We start from the raw sequence: 25436 nt of genomic DNA, 5'->3' as shown, positions 1-25436 counted from the left end.
TTTTCCACTTGTTGGAAAAAAGAAACGACAAATCACCTACAACTGATGACCTAAAAAGGCTGATAAATTTGTTAACTTGTTAACTTTGCACGGCTCTCAGGAAAATTCAAACTATTTGACCTTGTTCGATCAGCTCTCTTCCATAACTTCTGGCAGAATTTGGTCGTTTTGTTCGGGAGGCGATAAATTTCCGTCGATTTATCGATCTCAGATTGACGTCTTTATATTCCCCCACGTCATTCTGACGATAAATAAACCCATCTTCATTGCCCCAAAACGAGTTCAACCGTAAATAAATCAGTTGTATTTGCATTTAAGACTTAGATCTGGTTACATGGCATGTCGAAAGATGGCGCGTAGAAAAATCTCGATAGTCCGCTGTGCAAGTAACCTTGACGATTGGTTTAAAATAGTGTCATGGACGCAAAGAAATCAAATAGTGGTCACGTCATTATGGAATCCTCGATTATAATTCTGAACTCTTTTAATGTAAACTTTCACTTCTCTAATCCTGCTCGTAATAACAACCCAATGCGCATGCCGGCAACGCAATATAAGACACTACATCTCTTCCTCCCTCTAAGAATGAGAAGGGTAAATGTCACTATGAAAATGTCACTATGAACAAAAACACAAACAAAACTCAACATATCGTTTCCGTAGACTATCTGTCCAAATAATGTCCAAGTTGCATAGTCCTTGAAAATGTTTAGGCAAATGTTCAAGTTACATAGTTCTTGAAATGTTCCAGGCAAATGTTCAAGTCACATAGCCCTCGAAATGTTCAGGCACTCTTCTTGTTCTCTCCGATCTGCGAAGTGCAGGTGGTGCTTCTGGTTTATCCTCAACTGCTTCATCTGCTTCATGATATCCTTCAGCTACATCAGCTGCTTCAGCTGTCTCAAAGCTGGGTGTAAATATTTCTTCCTCGCCACTTGGAATGAGTTGTACTGGTACGCTGGAAGGCAGCTTTTTGAAGAATGACGCATTTCTGGTTACAGTGCGATCTGCGTTTTGGGCCGTAATCATGCTTCCTTTCTTGTCTTTTACCTCAAGTGGCTCAGGTTTAAATGGTGTGGACATCTTGTTCTGCTTGGGCTGTTTTAGCAATACTTTGTCACCAACACTTAGGTCTGTGTTTTTGGCATGGCTGCATCTATCCGCATATTCTTTCATCTCTGTCTTTCTCTTGGCATCGGTTTGTCTAACCTCTTGAGGTGCCAGATCGTGTTGTATCTGAGGTAGTGTGGACTTGAGTTTTCGTCCATTCAACAATTCAGATGGAGACTTTCCGGTGGTGCTGTGGGGGTTTTCCCTGTACTGTCGAAGAAAGATGAACAGCTCTTGCCTCCAGTTCTTGCCTACTATGACGGCTGTCCTAATTGCCTTCTCTAGTGTTCTCATCAGTCTCTCCGCCTCCCCATTTGCTCTGGGCCACATAGGAGTTATTCTGCGATGAGCGAAACCAAGGTGAGTGGCAAACTTTTGGAAATCTTCGCTGTTGAAAGGTGGACCATTGTCAGTTCTTACTACGTTGGGAATTCCTTGTCTAGCAAAGATACTGTCAAGGTGTGGAATTACTGCTTTTGCTGATGTTGACCTCAGGATCTCAACTTCTGGATATCTGCTGAAGTCATCAGTTACGACTAACAAGTAGTCTCCATTTGGAAAAGGACCACAGAAATCCATATATAGCTCTTGCCACGGACCTTGTGGTAGTGGGGACATTTGTAGAGGCTCAGAAACCAGCTTTGTATCATGGTTTGCAGCTTGACATGGTAGACACTCTCTCACCATTTCTTCTACCATTTTATCTATCCCTGGAAACCAGACTGAATCTCGCAAAAAACGCTTCGTCTTGACGATGCCTTGATGTCCACTGTGGGCTAACATAATCACTCGCTGTTCTAGTCTTCCAGGAACTACTATGCGGGTTCCTCTCAGAATTACACGATTTGATACTGACAGCTCCTGTTTGATCTGTTGGTACTGACCGGCATCCTTTCCGACTTCGTGCTACTTTTGAGTTGTTAATACCCTTGCCAGGTTCTGCAATGTTTCATCTGTTGCTGTCGCATCTTTGATCTCTTGAAGGGTAACGGCGGATGGCATAGCATTAGTGATCACAAAGTTGACATAGGCATCAACTCTCGATAAATGACGGGGGGTCTGTGACTGCTTGGGATCAGGATGGCGACTCATGTTATCGGCTGGGTTGTCTGCTCCTGGCTTGTAAACAACTGCAGTTTCATATGGCTGTAGGCGCAGCTGTAGTCTTTCAAGTCTTGCAGTTGCCTTGCAGGTGGGGTTGTTGAAAATTGTTTCTAATGGCTTGTGATCTGTGATGACGCGAAAAGATGATCCATACAGGTACAGGTGAAAGTGTTCAACTCCCCAGATCACTACCAGGGCCTCTCTTTCGGTTTGACTGTAACGGCTTTCGCAATCAGTGAGTGAGCGACTTGCATAAGCTATAATGTTCATATCTCCATCTGCTGTTAATTGTGTGAGAATTGCTCCCAGTCCAACAGGGCTGGCATCAACGATCAGCTTTGTTTCCAACGAGGGGTTGAAGTACTTCATGACTTCTGGAGTTGCCATGCGAGCCTTAAGACAAAAAAATGCATGTTGTTCTTCTGGGCCCCACACCCATTTGGCATTTTTGTGTGTGAGTTGACGGGTTGGAGCGGAAATGGATGCAAAGTCCTTGATGAAGCGTGCAAGGTACTGAGCCAAACCAAGAAAACGTCGTGCCTCAGTTGCATTCTTGGGAGCACAGGCATTGATGAGGGATGAAATTTTCTTGTCGTCTGCACTGATGCCGTCTGCAGAGAAGTGATGGCCAAAGAAGTCAATGGATGATTGGTTGAACAAACACTTGTCAGGGTTCGCAGTTAGATTGTTTTCTCTCATTCTCTGAAGAACAGCTCGTAGAGCCTTGTCATGATCAACTTGGTTCTTGCCAAACACTATTATGTCGTCAGATATCTTTCTTGCACCTTCGACTCGCTGTAATACCTCTTCTATAGACTTCTGAAATATTTCAGCTGCTGAGTTGACTCCAAAAGTGAGTCGCTTATATCGAAATAAACCAATGTGCGTGGCAAAAGTAGTAATGCCTCGAGAATTTTCTTCCAGCTCAAGTTGGTGATAGCCTTGGTTTAAGTCTATCTTGCTGAACACAGTGGATCCATTCAGATCAACGATTACGTCTTCTACAGTAGGTACTGGGTGTCGTTCCCGTTCTATAGCCTGATTGGCCGCTCTCATATCGACGCATATGCGTATTCCTGTCTTCTTTGGAACTACCACTATCGGGGACACCCAAGGAGTCGGTCCTTCAGCTCGTTCTATTATGTCAAGTTCCTCTAGATTCTTGAGCTTTGCCTCGACTTGTTCGCGAACGTGAAATGGTAGTCTACGGAACTTCTGAGCAAGTGGTCTTGCACTACTATTGACATGTAATTTCGCAGCTTTATCTTTCATCTTCCCCAGCCCCTCAAAGCAATCTTTGTATTCCCCCACAATGTCATCAACCTGGGGTGCTGATACACTGTTTACTATGCGCGGCAGTCCGAGATCAGTTGCCGTCTCATAGCCTATCAGGTTTCCATCCTGTCCGTCAACGACACAGAATTGTGCGACCTTGAATTTGTTGGTCATTCCCGACTTGATGCTGGCTTCGAACGTTCCAACGACTGGCAAAGGCTCTGAAGATCTGTAGCCATAGATCGTCTTTAAAGTAGGTGAAATGTGAATATTCTCCATCTGATTGAAAGTACACGTGTCAATAACATTCACTCCCGCTCCTGAGTCGATTAGACATTTCACTGTCTTTTCTCCAATGATAACTTCAGTTAACGGTTGTGCCTTGTCACGCACGGAGTGGAGAGTGATACGGTAGGTGTATTCTTCATCAGTGGACTCATCACTATCTCCTTCACCCACTGCGTTGACTTTCTTGCCAGTTAATCTACTTCTGCAAACCGTAGCGAAATGACCCTTTTTGTGACAGTGCTTGCACGTTTCTTTCAGGGCTGGACAAGGTCGCCCTTAATGAGGGTAGTGTTCGCCACATCTGTAGCATTTCTTGTTTTCGGACGTTCGCTTTCTTTTCTGTCTTGACTGGCGATACTTTGGCTAACTTTTCGTGCTCCTCGATGCCTTTCGCTTGCTTGTCAGACATTTCTAGACCCCGGCCATAGGCAAGTAAGTCTTTGAGATTCATATCTTCTCGTAAAGCTCTTCGCCGTAGTCGTGAAGATGAAGAGAAGAGACGACTATGTGTGATTTGATTTCTTCGTCTTCATTGGCAAACTCACAGGTTTGAGCCAGGCGTCTGGGCCGTGTGCAGTAGGAATCTAGCAATTCAGCAGGATTCTGGGTAGCATTTCTGAACATGTAAATTTCGTACGTCTTGTTTACTTTGGGCTGGAAGTAAGCATTCAAAGCGGTTACGGCTTTGTCGTATTCTTTCTCTTCGCCCTGGTCTGGAAGTGTTTCGAAAATGTCGGCGACTTCCTCATCAGCGGAGTATAGTAGCAGCGCTCTCTTACGTGTCGGATCTTTAACCTCATGAGCAGCGAGATACATTTCAAAACGCTTCAACCATTTTTTCCAAAGCGGACCGACTGAAGCGTCGTCTTCATGTACGGAGAATGGAGGAAATGGAGGTAAAATATTCGCCATTTCGCTTCGGCAGTTGTGTAATCGTTCGGTGTAATCTTGTGATGTAATTTTCCGGGGAATCTTCCGTGGCGAGTGTATATTATCGTTCAACTGAGTCGAGAAGTCTGGATTTTCACCTCAAAACAGTTTCAAGATGGCGGCCAGCGCACGTGGTGGTAAGAAGAATGTTGTTTTTTCCATTGTTTATCCGATGTAGTTGTTTTGAAATGACTGTAAATTGAGTTATAGTTGTAGATGAGCTCGTTTGGGATATCCTCGTCGCCAGTTATGGAATCCTCGATTATAATCTAATCCTGCTCGTAATAACAACCCAGTGCGCATGCCCGTAACGCAATATAAGACACTACAGTCATCAATTATGATCAAAGTCATAAAGCCCTTAACTTCGTTTCTGTTAACTCGTTTCGAAAGGAAAGTCCAACCTACTCCAAGCAATGGTATTTTTATCTTTCATTCTACTTTTAAATATTCACTTTAAACCTGCAATTGCAATTCGCGTCTAAATAGAAGGTTTTCTATTAATCATTATCCTGTCTATTTACCCTTGCAAGTTCTCCCGTCTCCAGAATACCCGGGATTGCACGTACAGCGATAAGAATCAATAGTGTTGTTGCATATCGCATTTACGTCACATACGGGGGAAGAAGCGTTGCATTCATCAGCATCTAAACAACAACAACAACAACAAAAAAACAGTATTACTGGAGGCCCAATAAAAAAGATGTGAAACTTAATTGATTAGGCAATCATCTTTAGAGACCACCAAAAAAGTCTTTCTTTTCAAAAATTTGAGATTGTCACTGTAAGTAACTCTCATTGATTTTGTCGATGTTTAATAGTTAGTTTAGTAGATGGTGATGATATCATACTGTGATGATAACAGTAATGATAGTGAAGAAAGTTATGGTAGCGATTAGCTATGCTTTGACAATGATTAAAAAATAAGGATACACTTAACGTCCACATTCTGCAGGGATAAGCCATATCATGCAGTCATTAAAAGTTTTTGTTGATTAAAAAAGGATATTTCTTTCTTAACACTTCTATAGCATTGAATCCTGACATCATTTAAATTTTTTATAGCTAACAGTTGAAGTCTGACCGAACTCACCGCCCGTTTCCATGTCGCAATATGCAAGAACCGCCATGTTTGTTTTTATGGATGACAGCCAATATTTGCCGCTGACTGCTTGTCCTTCACTCGCCTTTATTTCTTTGCATGATTCAGCTGCCAGCTCACGGATGGAACCGAGAGGGACTGGGATAAAAAAAAAAGACAATTTATTTTCATGTGTGATTAATAAGTTTCCCATCGGCAATTTGAATCATTTCACCTCTATTTGTGTCTCGTCTGTAATAATATCTGTCTGGGTCAGGAATGAAATCCTCCGGTCTGGCTTCCTTGGTCCGATCACTAAACTCACACATGTGAAGAGACATCACAAAGTTGAAACTTTGGCATCGATCATCTGTACGACAGACCAACAGGCAGTGAAGACCTAGATCGGCCATCATTGTCTTATAGATGTGTCGCTGTAACATCCATCCAGATATGGACTGCTCGGTTCTAGAGGCTGGGCATTGCTGAGCCTGGGTTCTGTACAGCAGTTGTCCCAATACAAGAAGAACTGCGAAGCATGACAGACGCTTCATCGCCTCTACGTTAGTCACTGCGAGTCAATTAAAGATAAAGTAGAGTCAAGATTTTTGCATTTAGATTGCGCTAAGAAATGACGCCATAGAAACAAAGAGCATCATCATCATCATCATCATCATCATCATCATCATCATCATCATCATCATCATTATCATCATCATCATCATTATTATTATTATTATTATTATCATTATTATTATTTGTTCATGTCTCACACCATAAGTTTATATAGGTGGCTATGTTTCCCCAGAGGATCAACCTATTTCCTTTAGCCTTAGTCAGGTGTCTAGGGTCCTTGTAAGGATCTTGTTAAGATTTTGGCTGTGCCCAACAAACAATCTTTCTGTAATAAGGTAATGATACCAGGTGTTCCCATCTTGCTAAACCACATCTTCAGGTGTTTGATCACTGCTCCAAGAGCCCCAATTACCATGGGTATGACAGAGACACTTCGCAGTTCCAGATCTTTTGTGCTTCCCCTTTTAAGAAGGCTCGTAAGGGTTTTTCATTTGTGTAGTGTTAGTAAAATGATAAAAGATTACAAAAAAGTGAATCCGATCACGTGGACAAATATATACATTTTTGTAACTTAGTTTGGCTAGTTCTGACGTCATACAGGTTACCATGGAAACACATTAGCTCTACAAAAAGGACATCTAAAGTTCAGTTTTTGCAAATTATCTCAAAAACTAAGTCGGTGCCCTACCGTTTTTAGAACTTTCTTGGAAAGCATCCAAAATTCTTTAACTCTTTTGGCAATACGACCAAAAACTTTAATTAAAAATTCAAAACTTATTTTAAAAGCACTTAAAAACAATCAATTTAAATGCGAAACTCTATACAAACGTTTTACAAAAAGCTACCTACCTAGATCGGGGGGCGAAATTATACATCTTCATCGTAGAACTATCGTAATTTTTACAAATGTCACTGTTGGATATCAAAGCTATCAAAGTTTCACAATTTTGAGCTCATGCTCCTCTGGTGGAGTGAGTTACCGGGGCTTTTTTTTATTTGGTTAATTTTTATTTTCTGTTCACTTAATTACTTTGAGTCATGTGTATGTAGCCAGCGTAGTAACTTCTTGGGTTTTCTCCGTTTTTTTTTTTTTACATAGCGAGCAAAAAATTGGATATTCCGGCAACTTTCCGCGTCAAATGAAGGAGCTCCTTGCCGTTTACACGAACCGGTGAGGATGGCGCGTGGAGAAATTTGAAGTTTTTACACCTGTTCAAAACGGTGGCGCTGCGTGCGTTGGTACAGTTGAATAAATGAAGAAAAGCTTACACTTGACCGACACCATTAGGAAACGTAACTTTAGCGAATTCTTTCAGAGCTGCTTTTGTATCACGGTTCAAGTGATACCTTCCAAAACGTTCAAACAGCTGTGAAACGATATATGATGCTGCAAAATTGTGGCGCAGTTTTTTGCACTGAGCTCTGTCAGCTCGCACAGTTTTCTTGCTTATGTTGAACCGGAAAAAGAGGCTTTTGCTACTTGGAATTAAGTTTCGTGGAAACGCATAGGAAGAAACAAAACAATAACTGGCTACATGAAAGAAAAAATAGTAATACTGACAAAAAAAACTATGTGAGTTAAAAAATGGGTGTAATACAGCGGTAATTGAACTTCGTGTAGTGCAATTTTGGTCTGAAATCATACTTGTGATTTCAAATTGAACTCGCGCTGCGCGCTCGTTCGATTTTAAAGTCACGCGTATGATTTCAGACCAGATTGCACTACACTCAGTTCAATTTAAATTAATAATCAGCAAAGCTCAGATCCGCTCGTGCACAAAGCAGCTCAGGACACCACTTCTTTCAGTGCTGTCGTATATGTGTAAAATGGATGCAAATGAACCTAATAAAAAACAACAAGAAACTAACAATGTAAACCAATATTTCTTTTTCTTTATCACAACTTTTGTGGACTTCCTGTGGTCAGACTTTAGGCGTCCCGATACTACATGAACCGAAGAGTCATTTTGATCTGGGAATGAGAGAGAGAGAGAGAGAGAGAGAGAGAGAGAGAGAGAGAGAGAGAGAGAGAGAGAGAGAGAGAGAGAGAGAGAGAGAGAGAGAGAGAGAGAGAGAGAGAGAGAGAGAGAGAGAGAGAGAGAGAGAGAGAGAGAGAAGAATGAATGGTACAAGCTCTAAAGGATACAGAATGACTCCGATTTCACTTTAGCATGATCCGATTGTGTTACCTGCTGTTTTTGAAGCCGCTTTTAGCCTACATTAGAGAATACTCTTGCCTATTTAATTTCAAACATTGATACTATACAACCCAGCCCCGATATTAAGCCTTGCCCGGTATTCCTTTATCCCTGCTAAACCTAACCGAAACCTTTTTTTTTTTAGTTTGGTAGGTAAGACTTTTTTTCGAGGGAAACAACTTACTTGCATGAGTGATTGCGTAAGAATTTGATTTCTTAAAATTGATGTGAAGAAGTGAACGTATAAAACGTTTTCAACAGCAGCGGTCAATCAGCCAAGAGGCCGTGGCCGTTAATAGCTTGATGTAACACAGAATTTCTAGACTTTCAGCAAGTGATTGTGCCTTGAATGCTGCTTAATATATTTCGCTCACGCATGTTTACATGCAAACAAGCACGACTACCAGCTTGCGTGCGTCACTAGACAAAGGGAACCATTTACTTTTGTAAACTTCAAATTGAACAACTGTCTCTCTGGCGTAAAGTTTCTTGTTATAAAAATACAGATATACATCACAACTGTTAATCCTTTTTTAAGATTCTATAATAAACTAACATTAAATTCACTGGCATCTGTTTTCCGAACTTTCCACCACTTATACTTTGACGGATCAATACCACAACCCTTTCTTAGCTGATAAAACAATAATGGTATCAAACAAACGCCTAATTATTGGTAAAAAAGCTTCAATTTCTTCTCACCAGCATGTAAGATCTTCTTCTCTTTATGTAGGAAAATACTGCTCTTCCCAGCAATGATTAATTAGTAAGGTATCGATAAGGTATTCATCTGGAGTCTTGACAATGTCTTAATGTTTGAACTTCAAGTAATTAATTATTAATCTTCCCCCTTCATTAAGGCAATAACAACCTTCATTGCCTTTCTGTCAATTTTGTAGGAATGTTTAAATTTTCAATTTATGTGTTCCGAAGGTACAATTTACCTTCCCGTCACTATAATTTTACTTATTCTTTTCCCTTCCAGTCAGAAAAGAAAATCATTCTCTTCTCGGTAACGATTAGTGATCAATTTTCTAATTTATGAGGTAGTTGTCTACAGTATTCAGTCCATATTTTTGAGGGTAAAAAATAAGAACTTTGGAATGTAGTAAACAGGACACAAATACAGAAGAAAATAAAATCACTTGGATTGCAAACGATTATTTAATTTTGGCAAAAGTTCAACTCTAATAAAATATAAACTAAGTTTTTGCTCAAACCCACCTTGGGAAAGGCTCGGTCAGAAAGCCTTTAAACGCAATTTTCAATTTTTTCACACGCTTAAATTGTTAAACCCTGTTAAAAGGCTCGAAAATACCTTAAACACAAACGTCATTACGCGCTTTCTGTCCCACGCCGCTACATAAAAAACCCTTTATTCCTGGAGAGGTTTGTTAATTTCACTAGCTTTAGATATCTCTACGCCTTAATACTTTGTGTCAAGCTCCTCTTTTGTGTAAATATCTTCACGACCCGACCACCAAGTTAAGCTTTGTTTTTTGGGACCACTGGACATTTTAAAACTGATAAAACATGTTATACCCTCGTTTGGTTTCAGGATGCTTGTATGATGCGTATTTAGATGGCCAGACTTTAAATACACGTTACCGACGTTTAACATGGTAGTTTACTACACTACATGAACCGAAATGTCATTCTGATCTTGGAATGAGAGAGAGAAGAAAGAATTGTACAAACCATAAATAATACAGAATGACTCCGATTTCACTTTGGTATGGTCCAATTGTGTTACCTGCTTTTTTTGAAGCCGTTTCTGGCCTACATCAGAGAATACTCTTGTCTGTTTAATTTCAAACATTAATACGATACAACCTAGCCACGATATTAAGGCTCCGCCCGGTATTCCTTTATCCCTGCTGGACCTAAAAACCTGAACCCAATTTTTTGAGTTTGCTTGGTAGGTAGGAAGGTTGTCACGTAAGACTAGTAAACGAGGTTAAAAACTGACTTGCATGAGTGATTGCGTAAGAATTTGATTTCTTAAAATTGATGTGAAGAATTGATGTTAAAACTTTTTGCTATGGGGTTTCGTTTGAGGTCGGTCTTAAGCATGATTTATGACTTTGATAGCTCTTACAGTGAACGTTCTGCTACCTTCAGAACATTTCTTGTAGCAAGTGCAACTTAAATAAAGAAGGACAGAAATTGGTTGTCCTATAATGAAGGTCAGTTTCTTGTTAGTAAAGAAAGTTATGAATTCATGTCTTCACTCAGCTACCACACCCTTGCAAAAATCATAGAAACTAGTTTTAAAATTTAGTTTGATTTCACATACCGATCTGGATAAATAACATTTTCCGGACAGTATCGGTCAATCGGCCAGCAGGCCCTCGCTTTTAATGGCGTGATGTAAATGTCTAGATTTCTTACAGGTGGTTTTGTTTTGAATGTTGCTTTAATATATTTTGCTCACGCATTTTTACATGCAAGCAAGCACGACTTCCAGCTCTCGTGCGTCACTAGACAAAGGGCACTATTTGCATTTGTAAACTTCAAATTGGACAAGTGTGTGTCTGGTGTAAAGTTTCTTGCTATAAAACCACAGATATACATCACAACTGTTAATCCTTTTTTTAAAGATTCTTTAACAAACTAACAAATCCTGGCATCAGTTTCTCGCACTTTCCACCACTTATACTTTGACGGATTAATGCTACAACCCTTTCTTAGCTGATAAAACAATAACGGTATCAAACTAAAGGCCTACTCATTGGTAAACAAGCTTCAATTTCTTCTCACCAACATGTAAGATCTTCTTTTCTCTTTCGGTAGAAAAATACTGCTCTTCCCTTCATTATGGCGGAAGCAATAACAACCTTCCTTGCCTTTCTGACAATTTTGAAGGAATGTTTAAATTTTGAATTTATGTGTTTGGAAGGTACAATTTACTTTTTCGTCGCTGTTACCTCTTCTTTTCCCTTCCAGTGAGAAACGAAAATCATTCTCTTCTCGGAAATGATTACTGTTCACTGAATTTTCTAATTCATGAGGCAGTTGTCTACAGTATTCAGTCCACATTTTTGAGGGAAAAAATGAGAAATTTACTGAGAAATGTAGTAAGCATGACAAAATACAAAATGTAAACTAAGTTTTTGCTCAAACCCACCTAGGAAAGGCTCATTACGCGCGTTCTATCCCATGCAGCTACATCACTAACATTTGAAAAGCTATTTATTCCCGGAGAAGTTTGTTAATACCACTGACTAGCTTTAGACTTCGTTTAAGGTCGGTCTTAAGCATGTTTTATTACTTTGTTAGCCCTTATAGTGAATGTTCGGCTACCCTCATAACAGTTCTTGCAGCAAGTGCAACTTAAATTAAGACGGACAGAATTTGGTTGTACTATAATGAAGGTCGGTTTCTTGTTACTAAAAAAAGTTATGAATTCATGTCTTCACTCAGCTGCCACACCCTTGCAAAAATCATAGAAACTAGTTTTAAAATTTAGTTTGAAATCACTTTACCGATCTGGATGAATAACATTTTCCGGACAATATCGGTCAATCGGCCAACAGGCCCTCGATTTTAATGGCGTGATGTAAATTTGAAGACTTTCTGCAGGTGGTTTTGTCTTGAATGTTGATTTAATATATTTTGCTCACGCATTTTCACATGCAAAGCACGACTACCTGCTCTCGTCCGTTACTAGACAAAGGGCGATATTTGCATTTGGCAAATGTGTGTCTGGCGTAAAGTTTCTTGTTATAAAACCACAGATATACATCACAACTGTTAATCCTTTTTTAAAAATTCTTTAACAAACTAACAATAAATTGGCTGGCATCTATTTCCTGCACTTTTCACAACTTATACTTTGACGGATCAGTACCACAACTTTTTGTTAGCTGATAAAACAATAATGGTATGAAACAAACGCCTAATCATTGGTAAACAAGCTTCACCAAAATGTAAGATCTTTTTTTCCCGTCTTTCGAAAGGAAAATACTGCTCTTCCCAACAATGGTTAATTAGTAAGGATATTGATAAGGTGTTCATCTGGAGTCTTGACAATGCCCTAATGTTGTAACTTCAAGTAATTAATTATTGAGGGTCCTCTTCATTTCATTTCACACTTCATTATGGCGGGCGGAAGCAATACCAACCTTCATTGCCTTGCTGTCAATTTGGTAGGAATGTTTAAATTTTCAATTTATGTGTTCGGAAGGTACAATTTACTTTCCCGGTCACTATAATTTTACTTCTTCTTTTCCCTTCCAGCGAGAAATGAAAATTATTCTCTTCTCGGAAATGATTACTGATCAATTTTCTAATTCATGAGGTGGTTGTCTACAGTATTCAGTCCACATTTTTGAGGGTAAAAAATTTGAAATTTGGAATGTAGTAAGGAGGACACAAATACAGAAGAAAATAAAATCAATTGGATTGCAAACGATTACATAATTTTAGCAAAAGTTCAATTCTAATAAAATGTAAACTAAGTTTTTGCTCAAACCGACTTGGGAAAAGCTCGGTCAGAAAGCCTTCAATCGCAATTGACAATTTGATCATACGCGTGAATTCGGTTAAACCCTGTTAAAATGCTCGAAAATACCTTAAACACAAACGCCATTACGTGCTCTCTGTCCCATGCAGCTATATCACTGACATTTATAAAACCCTTTATTCTCGGAGAAGTTTGACTAGCTTTAGATATCTCTACGCCTTAATAGTTTGAGCCGAGCTCCTTTTTTATGTAAATATCTTCACGACCTGACCACCATATTATTAATCTTTGTTTTTTTGGGACCACTAGACATTTGAAAACTGATGGAACATATTATACCCTCGTTTGGTTTCAGCATGCTTGTACAATGCGTATTCAGATGGTCAGACTTTACACGTGTCCGACGTTAAAATGTTACTTTACTACACTACATGAACCGAAATGTCATTCTGATCTAGGAATGAGAGAGAGAAGAAAGAATGGTCCAAATTCTAAAGAATACAGAATGACTCTTATTTCACTTTGGTATGGTCCAATTGTGATATCTGCTGTTTTTGAAACCGTTTCTTGTCTACATTAGAGAATACTCTTGTCTATTTAATTCCTTAAATTGATATTGTATAACCCAGCCCCAATATTAAGCCCCAGCCGGTATTCCCTCATACCTGCTAGACCTAAAAACCTGCCGGAGGCTATTTTTTTTAGTTTTTAGATGTCCACTGAATTACCACACCTCCGCTTCTATGCAAAAATCATAGAAACGAGTTTTAACATTTAGTTTGAATTCACTTACCGATCTGTATGAATAACGTTTTCAACAGCAGCGGTGAATCAGTCAGAAGGCCCCTCGCGATTAATTGCGTGATGTAAATTTGTTGACCCTTTGCAGGTTGTGTCTTGAATGTTGCTTTAGGATATTTTACTCGCCTATTTTTCTGACAAACAAACACGACTATCAGCTTTCCCCTGCGTCACTAGGCAAAAGACAATATTTACTTTTTTAAACATGTGCACTTAAAGGATAAGTCCTTGTTATTAAATGTCAATAAAGTGCATAATTAGTGAGAATAGGAAAAAAACCGGCCTCTTTATACTAAACTCGTGAAAAAATGATGCACAACAGGCTCCTCTGTGGATCTGCGGATGGGGATAATTTAAGACAGAGAGCCCAAAGGAATCGGCGGGGGCGTTTGTGCTTGATGGCACCCAGTGAGAACAGTTTACAAGTTAAAAACTCAAACAAATGCCTTATCATTGGGAAAAATATAATTAATTTCTTATTACCAACATGTACGACCTTCTTTTCTCGTTCAGTAGGAAAACACCGTTCTTCCTGAACGAATCATTGAGTTGGTTAGGTAGTAGTAAGATAGAGTCTAGAAAATGTGTTAATGTTTCAACTTCAAGTAATTAATTATTAAGGGTCGTCGTCATTTCGCTTCACACTTCATTATGGCGGAAGCAATAACAACCTTCATTTCCTTTCTGACAATTTTGTAGGAAAGTTTTAAAAATTTTCAATTTATGTGTTCGGAAGGTACAATTTACTTTTTCGTCACTATATTGTTACCTCTTCTTTTCCCTTCCAGTGAGAAACGAAAATTATTCTCTTCTCGATAATGATTGCTGATCAATTTTCTAATTCACGAGGAAGTTGTCTACAGTATTCAGTCCATCTTTTTGAGGGTAAAAAATTAGAAATTTGGAATGTAGTAAACACGACACAAATACAGAAGAAAATAAAATCAATTGAATTGCAAACGATTTTATAATTTTGGCAAGATTTTAATTCTAATAAAATGTAAACTAAGTGTTTGCTCAAACCCACCTTGGGAAAGGCTCGGTCAGAAAGCCTTTAAACGCAATTTTCAATTTTTTCATACGCTTTAATTGTTAAACCCTGTTAAAATGCTCGGAAATACTTTAAACACAAACGTCATTACGCGCTTTCTGTCCCACGCAGCTACATCACTAAGATTTAAAAAACCCTTTATTCCCGGAGAAGTCTGTTAACTCCACTGACTAGCTTTAGATATCTCTACGCCTTAATAGTTTGAGCCGAGCTCCTTTTTTGTGTAAATATCTTCACAACCTGGCCACCAAGTTAATCTTTGTTTTTTTGGAACACGAGACATTATAAAACTGATAAAGCGTGTTATACCCTCGTTTGGTTTCAGCATGCTCTTACGATGCGTTTTCAGATGGTCAGATTTTACGCGTCACCGACGTTTAACATGTTACTTTAATACACTGCATGAACCGAAATGTCATTCTAATCTGGGAATGACAGAGAGAAGAAAGAATGGTAGGTACAAACTCTAAAGAATGGAAAATTACTCCGATTTTACTTTGGTATGGTCCAATTGTGATATCTGCTGTTTTTGAAACCGTTTCTTGTCTACATTAGAGAATACTCTTGTCTATTTAATTCCTTAAATTGATACTCTACAACCCAGCCTCCATATTAAGCCCATTAAGCCTTGCCCGGTATTCCTTCATACCTGCGAGACCTAAATATCTCAGCGCCGGAGACGATTTTTTTCTTTAGTTTTTAGATGTCCACTGAGCTTTTAGGCGTCCACCTCCGCTTCTATGCAAAAATCATAGAAACGAGTTTAAACATTTATTTTGAATTCACTTACCGATCTGTATGAGTAACGTTTTCAACAGCAGCGGTGAATCAGTCAGAAGGCCCCTCGCTTTAATTGCGTGATGTAAATTTGTTGACCCTTTGCAGGTTGTGTCTTGAATGTTGCTTTAAGATATTTTACTCACTGCACCTATTTTTCTGACAAACAAACACGACTACCAGCTTTCCGTGCGTCACTAGGCAAAGGACAATATTTACTTTTTTAAACATGTGCACTTAAAGGATAAATCCTTGTTATTTAATATCAATAAAGTGCAAAAATAGTTAGAATAGGAAAAAAACGGGTTTCTTTATACTAAACTCGTGAAAAAATGATGCGCAACAGGCTCCTCTGTGGATCTGCGGATGGGGAGAATTTAAGACAAAGATCCCAAAGGAATCGGCGGGGGCGTTTGTGCTTGATGGCACCCAGTGAGAACATATTTCAACTTACAAAACCACCGACAAATCGCGTAATTTAACACCTCTGAGAACCTGTCAGGGATTTTAGGGATAAGATAACCGATTTCAAAAAAAATAGTTTTAGCGATAGTTACAAGCTTGTTAAAAATCCAAATATAATAAACCAACTTTGTAGAAAGTTGCTATACTAGTTTACTAGTGAGTATTTAGTTTCACTTGCATCGTATACTTAAGAAAATTAAGGCATGGGTCTCTAGTTATTAACTGGAAAAAGCAAGGGGGTGGTCTATCTTCTGAAGATTTAACCAGAACAGTGTGAGACTTCAGAAGCGTAATATGCTTCTAAATGTCATCACATTGACATGCCTGATGTATGTAAATTAGGTCACGTGATTTGTTTCGGCCGCAACATTCATGAAAACTTTTCAGCAAAAATGGCACCACTTTTTATTGCATCCTGGAAGCTGCCCGTAGTTTTAAAACTTTGCGAGTATTAGACACTTCATTTCTGTGCGCGGGCCTTTTAAAAATTCCTTTGAATTTTGAAAATAAACGGCTATTTTCACTAGTTCCCAGTCCCTTCAAAGTGAAATTATCCATTTATTTTTAAAACTGAGAGAATATTTAAAAAGGCCCGGGCACAGAAATGAAGTGCCTAATAGCTGCAAAATTATGAAACTATAGGCAGCCTCCAAGAGGCAATAAAAAGTGGTGCCATTTTTGCTCAAAAGTTTTCTGGAATGTTGTGGCCGTAACAGGTCACGTGACCTAATTTACATACGTCTTGCATGTCAATATGTTGACATTTGCAACCATATTATGCCGTTAAAGTCTCACGATGTTACGATTTAATCTTCAGATTATAGACCACCCCCTTGTTTTTTCGAGTAAATAACTAGAGACCCTTGCCTTAATTTTCTTGAGTAGTCTTAATTGACCAAAAAACCTACAAATCCTGGCGACTTTAAAAGAGAAGCATTATTCTTTTATTTCCTGCTGATAAATAATACTTGAAACCAAAACTCCTGATAACAAGAAATACTTTTTTTAACAACAAAAACAACAACAACAACAACAACAACAAAATGATATTGACGTTTTTTTTTACCTTTCGATTCGATATGATTCGGTGTACTGACTCAATTCACATCCCTAGCGGCAAGACTTCACAAAAGAAGATCTCAGATAGACTAATTTTTCAAGCGCACCATGTATGAGCTCAAAGAATCAATATTGCTGGACCTTTCAAAACAGTCACTTTCTAAAAGGAGTGAATTACGTGTTTGGTGAAAAGTTTCTTATTATTAAACTACAGATGTACATGTATACCACTGTCTTTTTAAGATTCTTTGACAAACTGTCATTTAATTGAATTGGTCGGCATCGGTTTCCCGCATTTTCCACCACTTATACTTTGACGGATCAATACCACAACCCTTTGAGTTTATTTCCCCGAGCTGCAATGTCCCGGATGTCGATGTCGTCATCAGGGAATGGCCATATTGTGGCGGGAATGGCAGCTTGTCATGGGCGGAGTAGGTTTTGTGTTATTTCTTGATGGGTACCCTGTGTATATTGAAACTAATTCAGTAACACCAATAAAAAGTAATTTCATCGATTGCGCATTCTCCGCTTCAAAAATCCAAAGTAACCACAACAAGTTTCCTATTTTGGAAATGAGCTTTGTCTCACGCTTTTCGAAACAACTTGGATAATTACGTTTTGAATTGGCTTATTTTTGTGTAAAATAATCTGCACACGGCTTTCAAAAACATATTAATAATTCATAAGCCTATTGACCTATCAAATGGTTGTGACTGTAAAGAATTATATCCGTGAAAACATTAAAGATCCTTAGATGCTTGTACGAGTATGAGGTTTTCCAATAGAGAACGCGTGCGTGAACCAGTGTCATTTTGGCGGGAAAACGATACGAGTTTTGTGAGAACGGCGTAGTGGCAAAAACAAGTCCTCGAAACCTAGGTGATCTCGTCCTTTTGGAGTTACGATAGGGACTAGCTATCATCATTCAAAACAATTGTGTCAAGTTCGTCGCTCTCTAAGAGTGAAATAAAGCTTCCTTGGCTGTTTCTCTTCTGGGTACTTCCCCAAGAAAAGTTGAAATCTCGTCTCCGTCTTCGTACAAGAATGTAAAGGTCTCTGACTTCGCACCTTTTAATTTGTAGCTGACCAATGGGACCTTCAGTTAACGGTCACATAGTACAAAATCCACCATAATGGAGAACAAGCTACGCACTGGGACATACAAAACAAAGAAAATTCAAGTTTGGCTGAAAGAAGTCGCTTTGTTTGGGATGACCCAGTGCGCAACTTGGTCTCCAGCATGGTGGATTCTGTACCACGTGATCGTAAACCGTAAAGGGACCAATTGCTTGCAGAAACAAATTAAATCCGTTCAGTGTATAAAAAATAAATAAAATGGCGAAGACAACGGGACTCAATAACAAAGTAGAGTAGATTTTGAAAAACAAAAATACTAGCGAACTCGTCATTACCACATTTAATTATTCTTCACGTACTAATTAACAGTTTAAAATGGGCTTCAATTCAACACCAACTTGGATACAAACATTAAACTAAACGATTTCTACATAGCTGTCTCTATTCCCACCGAAGTGAACCCACATACACTGGTCTGAAACGAACGTACACCTGTCGACTTGCGCACTCTAGTTACCTGGCCAGTAACCTTTGTAGCAAGTGCTGGAGTACTTTTGGACAAGAGTCGCTCGCCTTCCGCCGAGTATCCTTGCGCAGTACTTACAAAATTAGTTACTCAAGCGCTTGCTAACTTGTAACCTGTCTCGCAATTTCGTTGCGCCCTTGCGACACAAGTTTCCCGAATCATTGCCTTGTGTAACATGCCCTGAAATGAACATGTCTCGCAACGTTTTTGTTGCAGTTACCGTTGCGAGAAGTAGAACCGACTTCTTTTTCACGCAACGATTGCGGCAACAAAAAATTGCGAGACATGTTCATTTCAGAGCATGTTACACAAGGAAAACGATACGTGCAACTTGTGTCGCGACAAAATTGCGAGACAAGTTGCAAGAAAACTTGCCTGGTGTAACGGTGGCTTAACATTGAAGACAGAGACAAGAGGTTACCTTGGCGGAGGCAAAACTATAACATCTTTTGTCGAATGGAGAGTCAAATCTCCCAAGCAGTTCCTTCACACGCTTCCCTTAGTTTTCATTTAAAGGAATAATTTGTCCGTCAATTTAATCCGTAACATTCTCCCCTCCTTTCCTTGCCCTGTTCTTCTCAGACCAGTGATAAATTTATGAAACAAAGACAACAGGGAATATTCATACTAAGTGAATCAGCCATATTTTAACACTACTATAAATTTATGCTCCGGCTAAATTAATGTGGAAACCTACAATAACGCTTTAACCTCTAATGTCAAAGAACAAATTCTGTTAACTTGTCCTCATACTTTTCTTATTAAAGTATTGGTGAGTAAATATTAAAATATCAAGAAAATTTACCTTGGGTGATCATATCTTTAATTCTCATGACCTCAGGACTCCTGTCTGAGGGGTTAATAAGCAATGATAGTACAAGGAGAAATTTGATGCTGATCACTGTCAGGGCTTCAATGGGAAGTATCACAGAAATTTGCTGTAGTTTCAAAAGCTTCAAACATTTTGTTATCAACAGAAATCTGAAAGTATTGCTCAAATTTGTTGTAAATTATCACCCCAGTGTACTACCACAACCGATGAGCGTCTCTGGCCGCAGATGGACTGGGTTAAAAGGGACTGCAACTTGAAAAAAAGCTAGGCTAACTGTTTTCAAGTTCTCACGTTTTCCTTCACAAAATGCACTAGAACAGGTCCTGAGTTGTTCCTTTCAAGAATTTAGTTGATTTCTTTTTCTTGATGTTCTAGAATTATTTTGTAACTAAGTGAGGGTGTTATCGCACCATTTTCACAAAAAAAGGTTAAAGTCTCCGTGATACTTCTCCTTTAAAGGATTAAGTAACTAGTGATAGGATAGAAGGTACGCTAAGCAGCTACGACAACTCATCTAACGATACAATTCCATCAGCTATCCTTGCATCCTTTAAGTTAACACTGATAATTGAACTTATGTGCCTTCCCGGGTACAGTGTACAACAATGGCAGATCAATTTACTAGTTTATAGTTACTCTTTCTTCTTAAGATGTACGAAAGCCTGGAAACTACAGTGGAACCTCTCCTTACGGACACTTCTCTGTTACGGAGAGTTCACTTGGTCCCTGAGAGACCGAAATCGATATAAAAACTTCTTCTCCAAAATGGACACCTCTATAATGCGGACACTTATTCCTGTCTCCCTAGTGTTCGTAATAAAGAGGTTCGGCTGTACTTCCTAATCATATGGTTAGTTCTGCATGACTTGCTAGCTATAAAGCAATCGCCCTGAGGGCAGTCAAACAGCTGGCAACCCCTGCCTTGTATCCTAACTTTCAAGAATCTGGCCTCCAACCCCCCCCCCCCCCCACCCCTCTCGTCACTACTACAGGCTGCAAATGGAGGTATTATTGACCTTAGTATCTAAGAAAAACAACAAAAAAAGATTTGCTCAAACAGCGTGACGTAATAGCTATGAAAAGAGTAATCCAGCGTACGGATTAACATGGCGGCTGTATATTTTACCACAATACCTTGCGAACCTAACACAGCCAATAGCTCAGGCACGCAGAAAGCCATATTTTTTTGTGAAATTCGTCTCTGTGCTATCAACATTGTGTATGCTAGGTTTAAAGTTTTAGAACTTTTTTTTGCGTTTTTATGAGTATTTGTAAGATTATGAGTAAATGTACCAGTCACTATCTTTTTTTGTACAGTGCATTACTAATTATAAACCAAAAGGCAAATAAAAATAACGAAAGTGAGCATACATTGGAACTTCACCTTAAAGATATCTTACGACTACTTTTTTTTCAGTCCAAAGACTAGCTCATGCCAGTCATTTTCTTTAACGATCACACATGTTAATCCAACCAGCTGTTGGTGGTCTACTCACTGTACTAAATACAACCACCAACCGTATCTTGTTTAAAGCTTCATTTGCTTTGGCCGAAACTATTTACGATTTTTTGTAAAACCTTTTATCAGTTTGGAAGGCGACACGCTGTTCAAGAAACTGAACCACTGAACCACTTGAATAATCCCTCTCTGATTTACTTTAAGAGATTTACTAAGAGATATTTGTTAAAATTGAAGGCGAATATACGTGTAAATTGGAGCCTTGCTTTATAATCCCTTTAGGATTACAACTCAAAAACCTGGACAAGACCTTCATCTCTGGAGTTACCCCCATTTACACCAGAGCAGCTGGTGCCACTACAATACGACCCTCCTCCCCCTCCAGCTTGTTCTGGATAGGTACCACTTCCTCCCCCAGAGTAGCCCCCTCCTCCACCTGATGCACCATTATCTTCCGATCCCCCTCCCCCACCACCAAACCCTCCTACAGCCCCAGGGGGTGGCCCTCCATTATATCCACTATTCATTCCTCCAGCTCTTCCTCCCACCCAGCCCTGAGCACGTGACCCTCCTCTTTCACCATGCTCTGATCCTGCCCTTGCACATCCCTGAGCAAACCAACCCGCACCCACTCCTCCATGGTAGTTACCACCTGCAGTGTTACACTGACCTGGCTGCCCCCCAGTTCCTCCACTTCCAACCCGAGACGATGAAGTACCTAAACTACTGGTGCCATTAGTATCTGACTGACCATCTACCCCGTTATATCCAGCAGACGCACCCCCTCCCCCTCCAGCAGCTAACAAGAGCACATTACTTGCGGTATAAACAAAGCTTCCTCCACCACCCCCTGTACCGGCATTGTCCTCCACAGACTTTCCCAATGAAGCTGCGGTGCTGGTAGTGTTTTGTCCTCCGTAAACCTCCACTGAATCACCTCCCCTCTGACCCACCACAATGTTCAGTACAGCTCCTTTATTCAGTGTGAATACGCCCTCCTTAGACGCACCCCTCCCACCATAGTAAGTTACTGGTCTGGATCCACTGTAGTACGAGTGCGTTCCTCCCCGCGCGCCCCAGGCTTTGATCAAGTAGCGAGCAGTTTTTGGAATTGTAAACGTCTGGATGACCCCATAACGTCCCTTGCGACCATTTGTTGTAAATGACAACGGAACTGAAACAACAACATGTGGCAACGTTACTTAACAGAAGCGTAGGAGACCACAGTCTCGTTTGTTTACACGAAATACATGGGAGAAACTGGGAAGATAAAGTAAAGTTGCATCAGGCGAAGTTTAGAGTGTTTTTAGGTTCTTCTTGTACCCTTTACTGTGTGGATTGTACAGGTGATAGAAAACGAGCGAGAGGCATTACCACTCTATCTTAACCGAAAGCTAATGAGCTCGACCAAGATTGACAGCAAAGTTCTGAAGAATTTGGGCCGAAAATGGGTACACAGGGCAAACAAACCGCACGTTAAAAATTATATGCCGAATAAGTAGTCAATGATTTGAGCTCCTAGTCAAGAATGTTTTTGGATTAGACGTGGCTGATAATAAATTGTCTGTCATGTCTTCTAAAACTCATGATGCAAAAATGGTATATACTACGAGAAGCAATACATTACATTACCAGAACATGATTTTCCACTCCCGGTGAATCCAGATTTGCAGGTGCAGTTGTAAGACCCCACAGTGTTAGTGCACACAGCATTCACATCACAGTCATGAGTGTGGGTTGTGCATTCGTCAATATCTAGTGGAGAGAAGACAAATACCAAGATCACCTGTACAGTAACACCTTGCAGTAGAAACCTAGTCATTGGTTTCAAACACTCTAAGAAACGCTGCATTTAATTGGAGAATGTCAAAGAGTTGACATCTCACATGACTTATTTCTTCAACATGGAAAGCAAACTTTAAGAAAGAACTCGATAGTTCGCTGTGCACGTAACGTTGACAATGGCTGTAAAATAGCGTCATGGAGGCAAAGAAATCAAGTAGTGATCACGTCATGAATTATGATCAAAGTCGTAAAACCCTTAACTCCATTTCTCTTAACTCGTTTCGAAAGGAAAGTCCAACCTACTTCCAGCAATGGTATTTTTCTTTTTAATTTCACTTTTAAATATTCACTTTAAACCTGAAATTGCAATTTACATCCAAATAGAAGGTTTTTTATTTATTATCCTCATGGTCCTTTTACCTTTGCAAGTTCTCCCGTCTCCAGAATACCCGGAATTGCACGTACAGCGATAAGAACCAATAGTGTTGTTGCATATCGCATTTACGTCACATACGGGGGAAGAAGCGTTGCATTCATCAGCATCTAAAACAACAACAACAACAACAACAAAATACTATAACTGGAGGCCCAATTAAAAAGATATGAAACTTAATTAGTAAGGTAATCATCTTCAGAGACCACGCAAAAGTTGTTCTTTTCAAAAAAATTTGAGATTGTCACTATAAGTAACTCTCATTGATTTTGTCGATGTTTAATGGCTAGTAGATGGTGATGATCTTGATAATGCTATCATAGTGTGATGATAACAATAATGATAGTGAAGAAAGTTATGGTAGCGATTAGCTATGCTTTGGCAATGATTAAAAAATAAGGATACAAGCCATATCATGCAGTCATTAAAAGTTTTTGTTGATTAAAAGAGCATATTTCTTTCTTAACACTTCTATAGCATTGAATCCTGACATCATTTAATTTTTTTTAGCTAACAGTTGAAGTCTGAGCGAACTCACCTCCCGTTTCCATGTCGCAATGTGCAAGAACCGCCGTGTTTCGTTTTATGGATGACAGCCAATACTTGCTGCTCACTGCTTGCCCTCCTTCACTCGCCTTTATTTCTTTGCATGATTCAGCTGCCAGCTCAGGGATGGAACCGAGAGGGACTGGGATCAAAAATAAAATGATAATTTATTTTCGTGTGTGTTTAATAAGTTTCCCATCGGCAATTTAAATCAGTTCACCTCTATTTGTGTCTCGTCCGTAATAATATCTGTCTGGGTCAGGAATGAAATCCTCCGGTCTGGCTTCCTTGGTCCGATCATTAAACTCACACATGTGGAGAGACATCACAAAGTTGAAACTTTGGCATCGATCATCTGTACGACAGACTAACAGGCAGTGAAGACCTAGATCGGCCATCATTGTCTTATAGATGTGTCGCTGTAACATCCATCCAGATATGGACTGCTCTGTTCTAGAGGCTGGGCATTGCTGAGCCTCAGTTCTGTACAGCAGTTGTCCCAATACAAGAAGAACTGCGAAGCATGACAGACGCTTCATCGCCTCTGCGTTAGTCACTGCCAGACAATTTAAGATAAAGTAGAGTCAAGATTTTTGCATTTAGATTGCGCTAAGAAATGACACTATAGAAATAAAGAGCATCATCATCATCATCATCATCATCATCATCATCATCATCCTCCTCCCCCTCCTCATTATTATTATTATTATTATTATTATTATTATTGTTATTTGCTCATGTCTCACACCATAAGTTTGTATAGATGGCCTTGTTTCCCCAGAGCATTAAACTATTTCCTTCAGCCTTGGGTGTCTAGGGTCCTTCTTAAGATCTTGGCTGTGCCCAACAAACAATCTTTCTGGAGTAAGGTAATGATACCAGGTGTTCCCATCTTGCTAATCCACATCTTAATGTGTTTGCTCACCGTCCCAAGAGCCCCAATTACCATGGGTATCAGAGTGACACTTTGCAGTTCCAGATCTTTTGCACGTCCACTTTTAAGAAGGCTCGTAAGGGTTTTTGATTGTTTTAGTGTTGGCAAAATGATGAAAAATTACAAAAAAGTGAATCCGATCATGTGGACAAAATATATACATCTTTCAGTGTTACTCAGTTGTTGGGCAATACTTTAAGGCTAGTTCTGATGTCATACCGGTTACCATAAAAACAGGTCACCTCTACAGTAAGGACCTCTAAATTTCAGTTTTTGCAAATTATCTCAAAAACTAAGTCGGTGACCTAAAATTTTTTACTGCTTTGTTGAAAAGCATTCTAAATTTTTTTAACTCCCTTGACAATATGACCAAAAGTTTAATTAAATATTCAAAACTTATTTCTTATTACAAGCACTAAAATACAATCAATTTAAATGCGAAACTCTATACAAACGTTTCACAAAAAGCTACCTACCGACCAAAAGGGGCGAAATTATACATCGTCATTGTAGAACTATCGTAGTTTTTATAAATGTCACTGTTGGATATCGAAGCTATCCAACTTTCACAATTTTGAGCACATGCTCCTCTGGTGGAGTGAGTTACCGTGGCTTTTGTTTGGTTTGTTAATTTGTATTTTCTGTTTCCTTAATTTCTTTG

The 25436-nt window shown here is 39.3% G+C and overlaps 2 protein-coding genes and 1 pseudogene across 9 annotated transcripts in view; 1 reads left to right on the top strand and 2 right to left on the bottom strand.

Moving 5' to 3' along the window:
* The window catches only part of LOC146454240 (uncharacterized), a 35237-nt gene extending 21280 nt beyond the window's left edge, over window positions 1-13957 (bottom strand). The window contains exon 1 of the mRNA XM_085095718.1: window positions 13821-13957. The gene's annotated coding sequence lies outside the window, so the exon portion shown is untranslated. The remainder of the gene's footprint in view (window positions 1-13820) is intronic.
* The window catches only part of LOC146454235 (uncharacterized), a 223135-nt gene that overhangs the window by 44445 nt on the left and 153254 nt on the right, over window positions 1-25436 (top strand). The window lies entirely within an intron of this gene.
* Window positions 1-25436, bottom strand: part of LOC146454239 (uncharacterized) — a 113163-nt pseudogene that overhangs the window by 47161 nt on the left and 40566 nt on the right. Inside the window, exons 16-18 of the transcript XR_014859298.1 lie at window positions 23283-23405; window positions 22710-22832; window positions 5232-5354 (exon numbers count right to left, since the gene is read on the bottom strand). The product of XR_014859298.1 is annotated as an uncharacterized LOC146454239 (transcript). The remainder of the gene's footprint in view (window positions 1-5231; window positions 5355-22709; window positions 22833-23282; window positions 23406-25436) is intronic.

The sequence above is a fragment of the Pavona decussata genome, unplaced genomic scaffold (genome assembly GCF_977016875.1).
Source record: "Pavona decussata unplaced genomic scaffold, jaPavDecu1.1 SCAFFOLD_307, whole genome shotgun sequence".
NCBI classification, from domain to species: Eukaryota; Metazoa; Cnidaria; class Anthozoa; order Scleractinia; family Agariciidae; genus Pavona; species Pavona decussata.
This window is presented reverse-complemented; position numbering and strand designations above follow the sequence as displayed.